This window comes from Schistocerca nitens, chromosome 7, assembly GCF_023898315.1.
Source record: "Schistocerca nitens isolate TAMUIC-IGC-003100 chromosome 7, iqSchNite1.1, whole genome shotgun sequence".
Classification (NCBI taxonomy): Eukaryota; Metazoa; Arthropoda; class Insecta; order Orthoptera; family Acrididae; genus Schistocerca; species Schistocerca nitens.
The window spans coordinates 311,416,831-311,426,830 of NC_064620.1; positions in this window are offsets into that span (position 1 = coordinate 311,416,831).

The window sequence follows — 10,000 nt, forward strand, 5'->3', positions numbered from 1 at the left end:
CGCCTGTCCCTCTAAGAAGAAAAGTAATCGCTGACAGCACGAAGGATGTCACGCGACTAGTTAGCAGGCTAGAGTCTCGTTCGTTATCGGAATTAACCAGACAAATCGCTCCACCAACTAAGAACGGCCATGCACCACCACCCACCGAATCAAGAAAGAGCTATCAATCTGTCAATCCTTCCGGTGTCCGGGCCTGGTGAGGTTTCCCGTGTTGAGTCAAATTAAGCCGCAGGCTCCACTCCTGGTGGTGCCCTTCCGTCAATTCCTTTAAGTTTCAGCTTTGCAACCATACTTCCCCCCGGAACCCAAAAGCTTTGGTTTCCCGGAGGCTGCCCGCCGAGTCATCGGAGGAACTGCGGCGGATCGCTGGCTGGCATCGTTTATGGTTAGAACTAGGGCGGTATCTGATCGCCTTCGAACCTCTAACTTTCGTTCTTGATTAATGAAAACATACTTGGCAAATGCTTTCGCTTCTGTTCGTCTTGCGACGATCCAAGAATTTCACCTCTAACGTCGCAATACGAATGCCCCCGCCTGTCCCTATTAATCATTACCTCGGGTTCCGAAAACCAACAAAATAGAACCGAGGTCCTATTCCATTATTCCATGCACACAGTATTCAGGCGGGCTTGCCTGCTTTAAGCACTCTAATTTGTTCAAAGTAAACGTGCCGGCCCACCGAGACACTCAATAAAGAGCACCCTGGTAGGATTTCAACGGGGTCCGCCTCGGGACGCACGAGCACGCACGAGGCGGTCGCACGCCTTCGGCTCGCCCCACCGGCAGGACGTCCCACGATACATGCCAGTTAAACACCGACGGGCGGTGAACCAACAGCGTGGGACACAAATCCAACTACGAGCTTTTTAACCGCAACAACTTTAATATACGCTATTGGAGCTGGAATTACCGCGGCTGCTGGCACCAGACTTGCCCTCCAATAGATACTCGTTAAAGGATTTAAAGTGTACTCATTCCGATTACGGGGCCTCGGATGAGTCCCGTATCGTTATTTTTCGTCACTACCTCCCCGTGCCGGGAGTGGGTAATTTGCGCGCCTGCTGCCTTCCTTGGATGTGGTAGCCGTTTCTCAGGCTCCCTCTCCGGAATCGAACCCTGATTCCCCGTTACCCGTTACAACCATGGTAGGCGCAGAACCTACCATCGACAGTTGATAAGGCAGACATTTGAAAGATGCGTCGCCGGTACGAGGACCGTGCGATCAGCCCAAAGTTATTCAGAGTCACCAAGGCAAACGGACCGGACGAGCCGACCGATTGGTTTTGATCTAATAAAAGCGTCCCTTCCATCTCTGGTCGGGACTCTGTTTTTTTTTTTTTTTTTTTTTTAAAAAAAAAAAAATTCTTTATTCAACAATCATAATTATACAATAGAACCCACTACCTTAGTGATTAGTGGGTCATAACTGATCTACATTTTAGATGTTAGCAGCTATTTCTATTTATTAGTATGTATTGCTATGTTAATTATTGTAAGCTACAGACAGAATATTAGAAAATAATAGGCAGACTACAGCTAAATTCTACTAACTAATTATTAAAATCTTCCAACTAGTTGATTCCTAACTGCCTGCAGCGTTACAGGTGTGTCAGCATAAGTATAAACCTACTTCTTTAGGCCCTGCTCATCGAGCTAATCCCGATGAGCGTGCCCCTGACACTGGGCTGGCCAAGACTGTTTGTCGCTGCAGGTTCCTAACTTAATATCTATATCTAAAGCTACAACTACTACTAACCTACATCAATTCCGGTGCTTTGGTCCTTATCGGTGTACCCTGATCCCCCTAGTCCTGCCCGTGGCGGATTGCAACTAAGAAGTCGACCTGTCCACGTACAGGCGGTATAGGATGAGGGTAATTGGTCACATTCGGTAAATGTCACTAATCGTAAACGACCCTCATGTATCTCGTAATGGGACACATTTGGTATATGTCTTAATCATGAAAGTTAGTCAGGTATGCCGTCAATACTTTTCGTGATACCTCATCTGCCAATTTGTTTAAAGTGTCGAAAGTTCCTTCGTGTCTTAATAGGTCATATGTGTTATTGTGTGGAAGTTGTTGTCTTAGTGTCATTGCTACATCATCAAAAAGGGGGCACTCGTAAACCACATGGTCGGGAGTGCCCTCCGAAGCACCACAGTCACACTCGGGTGTAGCCTTTTTCCCAAACCGACACAAGTATGTCGGGTAGGGCCCATGACCAGTGAGAAAGTGTATTAGACCTCGCGTTGGCATAAAGTACTTCATCCCTAACCTTTCTTTTACATCCGGCAAGAACCCGAACGTTCTTCTGCCAGTTTCTTCTATTTCCCAAGACCGTTGCCATAGGTCTTCGCCCCTTCTACGTATTTCTCTCTTATCTGTTACCAGTATTCCCATGATGTTCTCTGTTTTCGCGTTGTTTCCCTTCTTGACCCAGTACCAAGCTGCTTGTTCGCGAATTTTGATGTCTAAAGGACTGAGCCCCATTATTATTAAGAGTGCACTTCCTGGAGAAGTTCTATACGCCCCTATGGATCTTAGAAGCATGTTTCTTTGTACTCTTCTCACTGCCATGGCTGGCACCACCCTTGTGAGCCTATGTGCCCAGACTCCCGCTCCGTAACCCACTACTGATGTTAATATGCTAGTATGATACAACTTTATTAGGTGTGGTGGAAGATGAAATCGTTTATGACCTATTGAGATGAGATTGTTTAATAATTGCAATGCTTTTTGGGATACGGACTCAATGTGCTTTCCAAAGTTCCACCTTTCATCGATGATGACGCCTAGGTAGCGAGTCTCTTGTCGTCTTATTACTGGTGAGCCTCCAATTCTGACAGTAGGGTTCCTCGCCAGCTGTCCCTTCAGTAATAAGTACGTCGATTTGGTCGGTGAGATCGTCATCTTGGTATTTGTGCACCACAGTTGTAATTTGGTCATTGCTCTGTCTATTTTTGGTTCGATATCTTCGCGGCTTCGGCCGCCGACCAGCAAGAGGAGGTCATCCGCGTAGGCTATCACCTCTAGCACTTCTTCTCCCTGTTCCATACTGTCTAACAGCGGTTCCATATGGATGTCCCAGAACAGGGGACCTAGTACAGAGCCCTGGGGACATCCCTTAGTTATGGATTTTCCTACTCTGCCGCTAGGGGATGATAGCCAAACCTCCCGCCCTTCACAATAGCTCCTCAGGCATCCATATAGCGACCCTGGACACTCTTTCTCCCGCAAGCAGGAGAAGAGCGAAGGCCACCACAGGTTGTCAAAGGCGCCACTGATGTCAACCATGATGCCAACAACGTACTTGTATGGGGTAGAGTCGCAGACCTCAGCCGCCAGAGCGATCGCATCAGTTGCCGATCGCCCCGGCCTGAAGCCGAACTGCCTGCCACTCATCCCACACAGCACTCGGTGTGCAGTCAGTCTGTCAGCTAGCAATTTTTCAAATAATTTCCCAAGGATATTCAATAGGCAAATCGGCCTATAAGACTTAACATCTGCTGGGTCCTTGTCGGGGCCCTTTTTTATTATGACGACATTTGCCTCTTTCCAGATTTTCGGGAATTTTTCCTGTCTTAGGCATTCATTATACAACTGGGTTAGTGGTGCCACCAGTTGAGGTGCCAGGAACTGCACTACCTCCGCCACAATGCCGTCTGGGCCGGGGGCTTTTCCTGTTTTCAGTGCTTTAATGTGGCCAGCCACCTCCTCCTCAGAGAAGGGGTAGACTGCCCTGTTATTAGCAATTCTATCTAGATCTTGATTTCGTAGCTGGGACTGTCCCTCCGTGTCACTGGCCTCATCGTCGTCAGGGAGCAGGGACCGGAGAAGAACCTCGGCAGTCTCCTGCCAGGACTCTGTCATCCCATCCCCGCGCCTGACCGTTGATAGCATCATTGGGGACCGGATCTTTTCCCTCACTAGTTTGTAGGGTATTCCCCATGGATCCAGGGCCAACTGCTCCAGCACGAATCTTTCCCAGCTACGTAGTCTGACTTCTTTTAGTTCTTTCTGGAATTTATCTTTTTCCTCCCGGTATAGCTGTAACCATCGTTGTTTTTCCCACCAGACGACACTGCGCTGGTAGTGCCTCCTCAGCCTTCTGACAGACTGACGCAATTCCTGAAGTTCAGCTGACCATGGTGACGGGGAGGCCGCCATGGCTCTCCTCCTGGTTGGAACGGCTGCCTTGACCGCTCTGGTCACTGCGCCTACCAGTTCTTCGGCCCGCCTGTCTATGTCTAGGTCCTGTTGTGCTTCACCTTCTGGCAATGGAGGAATGTCGCACTCTCTCGCTAGTCTCTCCCAGTCAGCTCTCTTGAAATTCAGTTGCAGCTCCCACCCTGCGGTACAGTGGCGACCTCCATTCCCTAAGCTGAACATTATAAGATTATGGTCGCTTGTTGTCGCATTCTCCTTGACTTCCCAGTTCTGAATAATGTTGGCAGAATTTGGCGTAACTAGCGTTACATCTATATTGGTACCACGCCCCCCTCCCGCTGCGTAAGTGGGAGGGTTACCAGGTCTATTTGCAACTACAAGTTGTAGGGCCATAATCATTTCTTCTACTTTTTCTCCATTTTCATCTCTTGTGCCACTGTACCACAGGGGGGATTTTGCATTTATATCTGCTGTTATAACCAGTTTCCGACCTCGCAACGCCGTGGCTACTCTGGTCAGGTGATCCAGATGTTGTTCGATGTTATCCCCGTATTGAAAGTACATGTTTACAAAGGTTATAATTCCCATGGGAGCCTGTACCTCCACGACGTTGCAGTGACTGGTAGAGAACTGTGCCAGTGTTGTTACTCGTAGAGACTGGTTTGTAATGACAATTGCCGCTTTAGGGGCTTCCCCAGTGCTAGCGATTTGCCATGTAGCGGCTGCAAATGAAAGTTTCCCAGCTTGAGAGTACGGCTCCTGCAAGCAGAGTACGTCAAGCCTCTTCTCCTCCACCTCTCTTCGGAGCTCCTGCATCACGAGTCTGCTGTTATGTGTGTTTAGTTGTCCAACAGTTAATTTTGTCATTATGGGAAGTAAGTGTGCATTCTGTCCTCCGGCCAATTCTTTCTCCAATCAAATGCAATTCGGCCATGAGCCAGGACTGATTGAGTATAGATGTCATTTATGTCAAATTTCTCCCCACGTCTGTCAAACACTTTCTGTAGTAAGTCTCGCAGTGCCCCGAAGTCGGTGGGAAGATTCACTGACTTTAATTGTATTCTGTCCACAGCCTCCATTACCGAGAAGGTGACCCGTCTTCCTTCCACGTGTCCTACCCGGACCACATGTCGTAAGGCAGTGGTCAGGATAGCCGGCTGCTCCAATCTTGCCAGTTGCATTGTAAATTCCAAATTGGGATACACCCTAATCGGATCTACAGGCGGTAGCCTGACTACTGGGGTATCTGTCTTAGTTGAGTTGGTGCTGGTGCTAGTGACAGTACTTACTTGGAGAGGTTGTTTGGTTTGTATAGCCTCGTGTGTAGGGGCCAGGGAGGCCGCCACCACTACAGGATGCTTCTGCCGTTGAATGTTGTTACTCGGCCTTTCTCCCCGGTTTAGGGAAGGGGGAGCTGTGTTTCTATCCGGAGAATCAGTCTGTATGCATCTGTCCACCATAAAGGGATCCGTTTGAATTTCCTTCTCGACTGTCGTAATGTTTGAGGTGCCTGAAAGCGACCTTAAAAATTCCTTGAATTTGTTAGCCCTCACAGCATCCCTCCTTCTTTTACTCGGGGACTTGTGTTTGAGCATCCTGTTAGCTGCGGTCTGCTCAGCCATAGTCAATTCTTGAGATCAGGCGTTGTTCGAGCATCCGGTAAGTGGGGCAGTTCCGTCCCGTGGCACCACAGGATTTCTTCCCCCGATTTTTACATGGAATGCAAACCCCTGTTACTTTACATTCCCTACGGTTGTGACCATTCTCACCGCACCTGGAGCAAGCCGACCCCCTGGTACAGTGCCTCAGAATGTGGTCCAGGTCGCCACAGTTATGGCAGCGAGGTACCACGATATAGTCCCTGGTGTTTATGGCATGAAAGCCTACATATAGTCTGCCCATTGATCTTATTCTCTTCCATAATTGCGCAGAGACCTCGGCCACGTGGTGTACCACATCGCGATCTCGAGGTCCTGTTTTAAATTTCAGCTTAAAAGAATTCTTGAATTCTTGCTCATTAATATCATCGAAATTTTGTGATCGAACTGTCTCATGTAGCTCCTCATTGGTCATAACTGTGGGTACATCGTATAATATTATTAAAGGGTTTCTTTTTCTGGGTGGTTCACACTTAAGTACTGCATTTAATTTTTGATTGTTTAAGAGTTTCTCTTTGTCCTCCTCACTGGCAACTTCCACAATGACAGAATTTCTACTGGGTTTCACCTTTTTGATCTTAATTTTGTCCTTCACTGGATCTATTGTTGTCGTTAGCAGCTCTTGTAATCTCTTAACGCTAGTATCTTGGCCAGGCAGTGTCCTCAAAAAGACTGCTGTGTCTGACCGTTTCGCAACTTTTTCTATGGTGTCCTTTGTTGAGGTCTGTTTAGTTGGCGCCTGTGCAGCCACAGCCGCCCAAGTCTTACTGGGTTGCTTTCTTAGCCTTTCATTTTCTTTTGTTAGTTCCATTACGCGGCCTTCAAGTCTTGCATGAGCTATGGCCCAGGCCGATAGCTCATTTTTAATTGTATTAAGAGCCGCTTGACTAATCTTTCCGTTTTTTACATTCTGCTCTAAGAGCATGGTTAATCTTGTATGTCTCTGTACTACGCTCTCGTCATCTGCCTGTCCCATCCCGTCCTGTGGTGAGGGAGCAGACATCATAGAAGCCCGTAAAGGCGCACTCGTATCACTCGCTTCGGTTTCAGCCATCATAGGTAACGAGTGATAAAAAGGTGTGGGAGCCCGTCTCTTGCCCCGGACCGGCTCCTCTGGCATGGGGGGGGACTTCTGCAGCTCGCCCACCGACCTCGCCCCTAGGTCAAGGGCACTCCAGAGCTGCTGGGTTCAGCGCGCCGTCGCCAGCGCACTGGTCCCCGTCGATGGCCCCGTCGTCGACGATTTCACACGACGCTCCTCGGCAACTGCACCCCGCACTCCGGAGAGGCGGATGCACCCCTCGCCCTTCGCCGCCTACTTGCCCGAGTTTCCACCAGAAGGCCAAGGACCCACTCCTACTCAGGTGGTGGGTCGGTCCCCCAGTCGTTCAGCGGTCTGGGCCCATCTAACCTAGCCCAGGCGATGTCACCACCTCCTGGGTTTGGCAGAACACGCCCCGGTTACCCAGGGGCGCGGCGAAGCACCCTTGCCGACTCGCGCCGTGATCCCACGCCGACAAACGAGGTCGCCGGCATGCAGAGCACCTGCTGGTCTGTGCCCTGCGAACAGAAAGGGACTGGTGTTCTGTCCCTCGACACAGCTCCCCCTGTGCCACGCACCCTTCGCTTTCGCATCGGGTTGGGTCGCAGCTCTCCCTTTTGTCGCAAGGCAGAATGCCAAGCTTAACATCTGGCACCACGGGAAGGCGGAAAGAGCCACTTGGGAAGGAGAGGCTATGAGAGACGCATCACTTCCCCTGTGAGGACTGCCATGGCACACCCGACTGGAAAGCGATACGCCCCAGTGCGAGCTTCCGTGCCTTACGGCGCGCCGGTAACGGGCGGGCCCGCACCGTAACGCGCCGTCAAGTGACTGACCTCACGCATGTATTAGCTCTAGAATTACCACAGTTATCCAAGTAACGTGGGTACGATCTAAGGAACCATAACTGATTTAATGAGCCATTCGCGGTTTCACCTTAATGCGGCTTGTACTGAGACATGCATGGCTTAATCTTTGAGACAAGCATATGACTACTGGCAGGATCAACCAGGGAGCTGCGTCAACTAGAGCTGAGCAGCCGGCCGCCCGGGAGTGTGTCCCGGAGGCCCGCGCGAACACGCAAGCGTCCGCTCAATTATTCCGCAAACAGGAGGAGGCTGGGCTCCCCTGCACGATACACCTCGAAACCCTCTCAGGTCCCGGCGGCGCGCAGCGCCGTCCTAAGTACTTGGTCGGGTTCGAGAGAGGCGCAATCGCCCGGAGATAGGCGAGTAGACGCTTTCAGTGCGACCACCCGTGCTCCCAACTGAGCTTGCCGCTGCCGACAGAGGCCCGGGAGCGTGCTGTCGTGGTGTTGCCGGCGGGAGACAACACGCGGCCACAAACAGTGGCCGGGCAGCTCCAACGCCAGCGCCACAGAGGGGCAGAGCCCCACTTGGGTGCCAAAGCGAACTCTCCCAGCACAGCGCACGCGCCAACACATCCGCACAGCTGCGATACAAACCACCTGCGAGAACCGCGGGGGCGACCGAGCAGCAGACGGCGTCGCGGCGCCGAGTGCCGGGCGGCGGCGCATCCTCAACGCACACAGTCCTCAATCGGACCAGCACACTGCAGATGTCCACCGCGCTTCGCACCGGGCCCGCGAGGACCCACTTTGGCCGCACGGCGCCGCGCGTTGGGTGCGCCGGCGCGCAGCTGCGCCGCCTGCCGCGTCCGTCGGCCGGCGCGCCTGCCACTGGGCGCCCCCACCAGCCGGCTGTAGCGCGTGCACCCACGCAGCGCGCGGCCAGCACGCCGGGCGCTCCCCCCTCACCGGCCGGGGACGGTCCCACCCAGCCACCGCCGCGTATCGCTTCATACCCACATGCCCACTCACGTTCGTGGGTATGACGGGTGTCGCTGAAGCAACCAGTTAATACCTGTACCGATTGTCGCAATCAATGATTCACCTCCAGCGTATACAACCGCGCAACAACGGATTTCCAGTTCATTTGCGTAACTTGGGCAGCAAACGTAGACGTCCATCTACATTTGCAAATTCAGTGGGTCTTGCATGCCTGGATGATATGCGTCACGACACGCCACATCAGCCCACATACATGCTGCGACGTATGCACGAGAGAACACGTGGAAGGTGGCCCGCGTACGTATGCGAATGCCATTGCACAGCTGCGAAGCTCATTGAACACGCAAACTCCCGCCTGACGAACTAGAGGCGACAGGGGAGCGATATAAGTCTTACAGCAGTACACATTACAGTGGATAGCGGGACCATGTGGAACGTACGCACCACTCGCTAGATGTTGTGAGGGTACGCACCGTAACATGAATCAATACGCAGGACACCAGAGAGTGCGAGCACTGACCTATGTTGAGAGGGTTGCGATTAGGCAACGCTACATGAATGTTTCAATTCATATAACAATTACAGGTTAGGTTAGGGCCCAACGTAGGTTAGGTTAGGGCCCAACGTAGGTTAGGTTAGGGCCCAACGTAGGTTAGGTTAGGGCCCAACGTAGGTTAGGTTAGGGCCCAACGTAGGTTAGGTTAGGGCCCAACGTAGGTTAGGTTAGGGCCCAACGTAGGTTAGGTTAGGGCCCAACGTAGGTTAGGTTAGGGCCCAACGTAGGTTAGGTTAGGGCCCAACATAGGTTAGGTTAAGGCGCAACATAGGTTAGGTTAAGGCGCAACATAGGTTAGGTTAAGGCGCAACATAGGTTAGGTTAAGGCGCAACATAGGTTAGGTTAAGGCGCAACATAGGTTAGGTTAAGGCGCAACATAGGTTAGGTTAAGGCGCAACATAGGTTAGGTTAAGGCGCAACATAGGTTAGGTTAAGGCGCAACATAGGCTAGGTTAAGGCGCAACATAGGCTAGGTTAAGGCGCAACATAGGCTAGGTTAAGGCGCAACATAGGCTAGGTTAAGGCGCAACATAGGCTAGGTTAAGGCGCAACATAGGCTAGGTTAAGGCGCAACATAGGCTAGGTTAAGGCGCAACATAGGCTAGGTTAAGGCGCAACATAGGCTAGGTTAAGGCGCAACATAGGCTAGGTTAAGGCGCAACATAGGCTAGGTTAAGGCGCAACATAGGCTAGGTTAAGGCGCAACATAGGCTAGGTTAAGGCGCAACATAGGCTAGGTTAAGGCGCAACATAGGCTAGGTTAAG